Source organism: Lactuca virosa, chromosome 1 (assembly GCF_052849685.1).
Source record: "Lactuca virosa cultivar CGN04683 chromosome 1, Lactuca_virosa_CGN04683_v6, whole genome shotgun sequence".
NCBI lineage: Eukaryota > Viridiplantae > Streptophyta > Magnoliopsida > Asterales > Asteraceae > Lactuca > Lactuca virosa.
Genome location: NC_136426.1, coordinates 69,184,079 through 69,192,849, shown reverse-complemented (window position 1 = coordinate 69,192,849; position 8,771 = coordinate 69,184,079).

Sequence of the window (8,771 nt, the reverse complement as noted above, 5' to 3'; positions counted from 1 at the left end):
TGGTAATTAATGTCATCTTGTGTTTTAGGGCCTTACAAGTCAAGGTTAAGTATCTTATGATCAAGTCCAAGACTTAGGAAGTAATAGTGGCACAATTGCACCACCTTGTAGAGTTTACGGCCCATGGTCATTTCCCCATGAGTTTACGGCTGTAAACTCATGTGTGCTTGATTCTTTTGCTTGTTTAAGGTCCTATACTCCTCAAGGAAGTGATTTAGACTTGGTTCCAAGGCTTTAGAAGGGACTAGGGCTCATAATGGCCTCCTTATTAGGGTTTACGGTTCATGGACCAACTCCTATGGAGTTTACGGTTTAGGGTTTACGGTCCTAGTGGGTTTACGGCCGTAAACCCATGGTAACTACTATCATTTCGTGGTTTAAGGTCTTTAGCTCATGCATGCAAGGTTCTAGTCCCACATCCAAGCCCTAGAAGGTAATGGTGGCACATATGCACCACCTAATGGTGTTTACGGTCCAAGGAGATTGCCTTGGCCGTAAACCCATGTGTTCTTGGGACTTCTTGGTGTTTTTCAATGGTTTAGCAAGTAATCTAAGCACATAACTAGTTAAGAGGGGTGTACTTACTTATAGGAAGCTTGCAAGAGTGTTTAAGGTCCAAGAACACTAGTGTGTGTTCTTGGTGTTCTTGGTGAAATGAAGAACACTTGAAGATCTATCAAAAAGAGAAGATTTCATGGATGAAATCATGTATAACTACTAGATGAAGTGTTGTATCAACAAATCAAGAGAAGAAACACTTACATTTTTGGAAAATTTGGAAGAATATCTTATGATACTTGAGAGAGAATGTGGGTGTTCTTGAGCTAGGAAGGTGAAGAATGAGCCAAAAATGACTAAGTGTCATATTATACTCTTTAGAGTTTACAGCCGTAAACTCCATGTTTGGGGTCGTAAACTCCAAACTCTTGGAGTTTTGAGACATAAATGATGCACAACAAACTCTAAAGTATACTTCCTATAATTACCTCTTGAAGTATTAGGCTTTAGAACACTCAAAATGACTCCAAACAGCTTAAAAGTTAGCAAAAACAAATATGACTTCTAATGAGGTGAATGGTTGTACCAGATAGAAATTTTGAGTTGTCACAGACTTAAACGTCACAAAAAGGTAAAACAAAATTTACAAAGTTTATAATTCAATATTTACCGTTTGTTGACGTAAATAAAGTAAAAAACTAGAAAACTGATTTTATCATACTAAAAGTTCATATACTTGTGTTAGATGTATAATATATGTTATTTGTAAACATCTAAATATGTTAACCTGTATATATATATATATATATATATATATATATATATATATATATATATATATATATATGTGTGTGTGTGTGTGTGTATAGGTACAACGAAAATTTATAATAAACTATAATATGTGTAGTTTATGGGTCATTCACACTATTATAACATTTTGGAACAAGACGAATAATTATATAAAAGTATATAATTATTATACACTATATTGAAACTATGGAAAAATGATACTTACACATACAAGGGTTTTCATTACACAAAACATAAACTTGTTGAAACAATTATGTGAGACAAAGTTTTTACCGTACATACCATAGTACACACTAAAGTCCTGAATTATAACCAGAATCTCGGTAAGAGAGCATGATACTTGTGTATAGATCTATACGAGACTAACAATCCCGCACCTAAGCTGCTAGCTACATCTAGACCGGCAGGTCTGGGGTGACAAATGTCTAACATTCTGACGCATGAAGAACGTCGCAGCAGGCCAACTTCGGTTTTAGCATGGTTGTAATAACTCACATGGGAAATCAACGATACATTTAGTTTACGGGGTAACATGCGCTCAAATGGTTTTATATAAGAATAACACTACATAATACTATTTTAAGTATATAAATACTTACACATTTTTTGGTCTTAGGGTTTTAAGGCTACAACTGATTTAAGAAAATATTAGATTTTCTGGGAACAAATACATTAATTTTTTTACAAGGAAAGAATTACAAATTTTTATCCATACAAAACTCTTATGAACTCACCAACTTAATTGTTGACACTTTTCAAAACTACTTGTATTCTCAGGAAACCGTTAAACAAGTAGTCACAAGGCTTTTGAGGATGAGACGTTACGGTGTCGTACTATTCATTTTTGTCATCATAATGTAATTGGTTTTGAAACATACAATACTTGGAAACAATGTAACATTCTCAATTATATTTATGATGGTTGTGTTTGCTTTTATCACTATTGTACATTATGTTGTGATACTGTTCATGAAGTCATCCACCCCCAGACGTTTTTGTCATCCTGGTGTGGGGGTGTGACAAATGTACTTCCATTTATTGAATAATATGGCATCCTATTTTTGTCCATTTATGTTGTTTTTTCCATTTTTTTTATTTCTGTTAACTGCAACGTTTTGGTATTTCGTTTTTTTAAAGCCTTTTTCTTTGAAATTTTTTTGAAGATGGAAGGTTACAACAGAAATAGATTAAAAAATAAGGCATTAGTTTGCACCATACATACAATGATCAGATGATGTAAAAAATATTGAGCTTTTGAATAGTAGTTAACTTTGGATATTTTGCACTGGTAATGTGTAAGTTCTATACTTACTAATTCTTAATTTGTATGTTTTATTTGATCATTTTGTCAACGCCCTTTTTTCAGTTAAGGTTAATGCATTAAATGGGACAATGTGTTTGACAATAGTATTCTATTACTTGCATTTAATTTGGATTAAAGGCAAGATATAACAATGCACTTTCTTACATTTGTTTGTACGGTGTGCCTTAATTTTGTCTGGTTTGTTTGGTAACTAGACTAAAAGCTTTGGACGATTTTACCCTTAAAAAACCCACTTTGTTGTAGACCAGAAGCTCCTGATTTAGTTAGCCTAACTCATCAAAGTTTGTTCCCTATTTCTGTATTTCAGATGTCTGGATGCACTGTCATGTTATTGTTGGATTAGTTGTCTTCTTGCTGTTGTTATTAGGTGTTTGTTTAGATGTGTCCTTGTGCAAGATTTCTCTTAAGTTGAGTTATTTTTGTCTTTAAAAATTGTCTTTCTTTTTCAGCCACCTGCTTGATTTCTTCATTATATATGGTTCCAAATTTTTTACAGTGGCATAGTGGTTTAAGAAAGCAAATCTTGACTTTCTTATTTATAATTAATTAGATTAATGAATAATTTTCATTCAAAAATTAAAATTGAAAGCCAAATTTTAGTTGCTAAATACCACTTAGATTATAGATAAATGTTAACAGTTAAATACCAATAAGACTATAGCTAAGTGGTTTGGTCAAACTAATAGTTTATCATATTCATACACTTATAGTATATGTTTACGACATTCGAACACCACGATCTGCCATTGTCGTTTCCCCCTTAAACCACCAAGATCCATGATCGTCTTCGCCACATTCTACCACTGAAGTCTTCTCCTTCCATTGTATTTTCTCTTTCTTCTTTTGGTTTTTCTATTTTCTGTATTTTGGTTGTGAAATTAGGTTTTAGTTGTCAGTGAAGCATGTCACTAAATGAACAGAGTTCAAATACACTTGAGATGATGAGATACAGAGGAAGAAATACGTCTATAAATTTATATTTTTCTATAAGGTAAAATTACTTTGCCAATGCAAAGGTTTTTCACGTAAAAGAAAATGGTTTCCAAATTTATTGCAAATACTTTGATTGTGTTGTGAAATGAAATTCGTTTAATATTAAAACATATTTTATATTGTAAAGCGTTGTTATATCTAATAATATATTTTAGTTAATTTTAAGTCCTATTTAACCATAGTACCATACTACTCGACCACAAAGTGGACGTTGACAGATAAAAAAGACCGATACGAAAAAGACCGATACGAAAAAGACCAAATTAAAAAAGACCGATGATGGAGGCTACCATCAAATAGATCTAGTCCAAGACAACAATGAATAAGCAGATTTGGCGAAGAGGGAAGGAAGATGGAGTAGAAAGAACCGATGATGGAGGCAACATCAGTTTCTGGTGAGAGAGCGGAGTAGAGAGAACCGATAATGGCGGCTGCAAAGGTTTCCAGCGAGATGCGTCGGGAAGAGAGAATCGATTTTGGTGGTGTTCTGGTGTTTTCGGTGAGATTTGCTACCGCCGCCTTGTACCAACTGTTGGAAAATTGGTGTTAACCAAATTATAAAAATGGGTTTTCCCCATTTTTTTAACACGTCCAAAATGAATTTAATATGAATGAGAAATTAATCCTTAAATTAAGGGTGTTGGAAGAAGTAAATAAAAGAGTTTAATGTGTGGGAGAAAGAAAAGAAAAGTTCAGGGACCTTTCTTGCAAATATTTCTTTCTTTTATAACTGAAATTGTAATTAATATTACAATTTAATTACATATTAACACACATTAATCTTTGTTATTAATAGAGGTGTTTTAATGGGAGGTTATAGAATGTGTAGTATAAATACCACTACTCTACAACCATTCGAGGACCAAAAGAATGTAAGAAAACTCTTTTATTCCCCACTTCATCTTCTTCTTTTTCTAGATATCTTAAGGATATAATCCATGCCTACTGAGGGTTCGGGTGGTCTAGAAGAACCACTTTAAACTGTTGTATCCTGGGAAACAAACACCGGTAGCGTGCGAATTTGTTTTAAGGACAATGTGTTAAACACATGCCTCAGTTTTTCTATTTTCTTGTTTGTTTTCGTACATTATCGGAATATTATTCCTACAATCTTAAAACAAAATTCGTTTGTACGAAACGAAATAGAAATCGGAAACAATTTACTTGCATTTTTTTGATATTGTACAATTTTCATAAGAAAAATAAAATGATTTTTTTATGTTTTTGAAGCATCTTTGGTCATTAAGTCATTAAGACATGTATTTGTTTTTAAGTATCGAATTTTCCAGCTTCGGTACTGATTCTATTAAGTACCTAATGGGTTAAGAAGCTAGCTTAACTTAAAAACACAATTTACGTGTTGCTGTGAAATGCTCTAATTTGTCCCAATATTTGAAAAATCATAACTTAATCATGGATGCTCAATTTTGGTTGAAACCAATTCTCAAAGTTTGGTATATGAGTCTACTTCGTTTCATTAGTTTTGACTGAAAGCTGTAAACAACTCTACCTAGGGTGAAAAATACGATTTTCACTTATTGGTTAGATTTTTAACAGCTATGATACATAGTTTTGTAAAATTCATAATAAATTGTAGAAAAATCGTATGAACTTGTGCAAGTAGTCCCCGGAAAGCTAAGAGACAAGCCTACTGGATTATGAAATTGTATTTTAGTTTTGACAGACTTAAGTGGGGCTAAAGCAGTCTTGAAAAGACTGCATTGTTTTGTGAAAAACAAAAAGGCTTTGTTTAGTCAAAAACGATTTCAATTTTATGTAAAACAGCTTTTGAAATCATAAAACAACTTGGTTTTACTTAAAAACATCACATTTTAAATAGTTTTGTTGAAAGAAAATATTAGTTTTCTGATATCATAATTTATGCATCAGTTTTCTGCATGAGAAATTAAATTTTAGAATTCCTGCATCAGAAATCAAGTTTCATAATTTCTCAAATATAAATTTTAATTATGTTGAGTTTTGTCCATGCAAGAGGCAAACATATTTTCTGGAAATTAGAATTCTAAACATTTATGTGTAGTGTATAAATGATTTCAGAAATGTCACCATCCAAAGTGGAATGATTTTCGAAGTAAACTCTATGGATGCTAACTCCATTGAGTGATGGATTGATATGGGTGTTACACGCCATGTGTGCTCAAAGAGGGAGTGGCTCAAGAATTATAAGGTTGTCCAAGTTGAGGCAGAAATTTATTCTTGAAATTATGATTCTAAACACTTAAATTTGGTGTTTAAAACATTCCAGAAATGGTATCACATAGAAAAGAGCTAACACTTAATGATGTGTTGTATGTTCCATTGATTAGGAAGAACTTAGTGTTTTGATGGTTGTTGAACAAAAATGGATTTTTGTTTGGTGTTTGAGTCCAATAAGTTTGTACTAACTTAAAATGGTATGTTTATAGGCAAGTGTTATGCGGATGGTGGAATGTTTAAATTCCATATATTGGCTAATGAGCCTAATATCAATGAGTTGGATAACTCTTCCGCTTACTTACGTAAATTTCTAATGTGTGACATGCTAGATTTGGACATGTTAATATTGACACGTTAAGAAGGTTAATCAAACTTGAACACATACCTCACTTTCATATAAGTCAAAATATGGATGCAACACTTGTGTTAAGTCAAAATTAATATACCAATCATTCAAGTTTGTTAAAAAGACAACTAAACCCTTTAGATTAATTCACACAAATGTGTGTGATATGAAGTCGAATCCATATAACGGTGATATAAGTACTTTATCACTTTTATTGACGATTGCATTAAACTTTGATATGTTAATTTACTTAAAAGTAAAGATGTACACGTTTAAATCGTACAAAAGTGAGGTTGAGAATCATCTCAACAAAAAAGAGTGAATGTGGAGGTAAATATGCATCACCATTTGAGGAATTTTTTGCAAGTCATGGTATTAAACATGAGCTTAAGGCACCTTATTCACCATAAAAATGGCATCACCGAAAGGAAACATCATATCTTAAATGAAATGATGAATGCCATGTTGTTGCTTATGTTTTGGGTTGCCACACTCAATGTGGGGGAAAGTTGTGTTGTCAACTAATTACCTTTTAAATAAGGTACCCCAAAAGAAAACGGAAAAAAAAACCATCTAAGTATGGTCGGGCATAAAACCATCTTACAAATACATTCAAATGTGGGGGTGTCTCACAAAGGTTTTATACCTTATCCCAAGGTTGTAAGGATTGGACACTAGATTGTTGGTTGCATCTTTATTTGTTATGCACAAAACAATAGTAGTTCTTATTGTATTCCTCTATATGACTCTAAAATGTTGGAGATTTATAAAGGCATGCTAATAGAATCGACAAATGCAAATGTGCTTTTTATGTTTTGATAAGTGCTCCAAAATAATTGGGCATAACAAATTTTCTCATGAAGAAGAATTGGAGGAAGAAATTTAGCCTCAATTGAGTAAAAGGGCATGATTTGAAAAATCTTTTGGAGATGATTCTTACAATTATATGGTTGAAAGAGAGCCTCAAATTTCAAAAATGAATTAATAGTGAAAAAGATTCATATGAAATACCTCAATGGAAAGAGGCAATTAAAAGTGAAATAGATTCTATCTTGCAAAATCACACATGAAATCTAGTGGATATACCTCTAGGATGTAAGCCACTAGGTTATATATGTATTTTCGAGAGAAAAATGAAAGCAGATAGATCCAAAGAATATGAGAATCGGTTAGAACATAATGGTCTATGATTTCAATAGAAATATGTACTGATTTCTTGTTTGGAAATTTAGAATCAAATGTTACTTCTATACTCGAAGAAGATATTTCCATTAAATCGACTAATATTGGTTGGAATTAATCAAAACAAGATAAAGGTTTTGGTGAATATTAAAATACTCAATATGAAGTTGAAATGACTATGAATGGAAATATGAGTATTCTAAATTTGGAATCATATGGTCATTTCTTAGAAGATCATATTGGGTTAAGTTGTAAAAACTAATAGTGGTTCTACCGTTTGAACTATTGAGTTTGAGAAATCACTGCGGTTTAGTGGGTTTCCAAATGGGAAATAAGAGCTCATGACATATATGTTTGGATTACAAACATAAGAATGTCTTGATTAATTTCATTTGTATGCTCTTATAATTATATGTGGTTGTAACTTCTCGAAATTTGGAAGTATATCATTCTGATATGAATCTAAAACTTCTAAACATAGTTTTAGAAGTATAAATCTACATGGAACTGCCAAGCAGTAATCTTACCTGAGGGAAAGCAACAAAATGTGTAAATTGTAAAGTCGTTATATGACTTAAATCAAGTTTTGAAACAATGGTATCAAAATTTTTGCTATGTTATTCAACCTGAATGCATGTGATGAAATAGATCCATATAAATGACACTTTAAAGTGATATTCTATTTTATAACATAGTAGGATCCTTGAGAGAGGATGCCCAAAGAATTTTACATGTAGATGGTTAAAGCAATAAATTGCATGGAAAAATGCGATATTTGCAAGGAAACTCGTGTATAAAATATTCATAATTACATCTGGCCAATGTTTTTGTGAATTCAAAAAATACATGTGGTACATGTGCTTATCGTATTATGTTGACACAATTATGCATATTCAATAGTGGTAACTATGGTGTAAGAGTAACCATATTGATAATGGTCAACATTTGTTGCAAAATATAGGAGAAAAAATTTGCAAGTTTATCCAAGGAAAGGTAATGAAACTAAAGGGCTTTGTAAGTTATTGGGAGACGTCCCATGATAAGCCAGTATCTCCTATATGTGTACATGGTGAGTCTAGACATATTTTTCAAAGACATAACACCATTCAACAATGACTCTCAAGATGAATTATCTTTAATGACTACATAAAGTCAAAATAAGATTGTGGATCCGTTAACAAATGCTTGGAATGAGAGGTCGTTATGGAGGAATAGGACTAAAACCCATAGATTAATAAGTTATTGCGAATGAAAACCCAACCTAGTTGACTGGAGATCCCAAGATATAGGTTCAATGGGACAACCTACTTGTATATAACAATTATGAATCACTGTGGGGGTTAACCCCAACCCATTCCTAAAACAAACAGTGATGTAGGTTAAGCTTTATAGTCATGGATG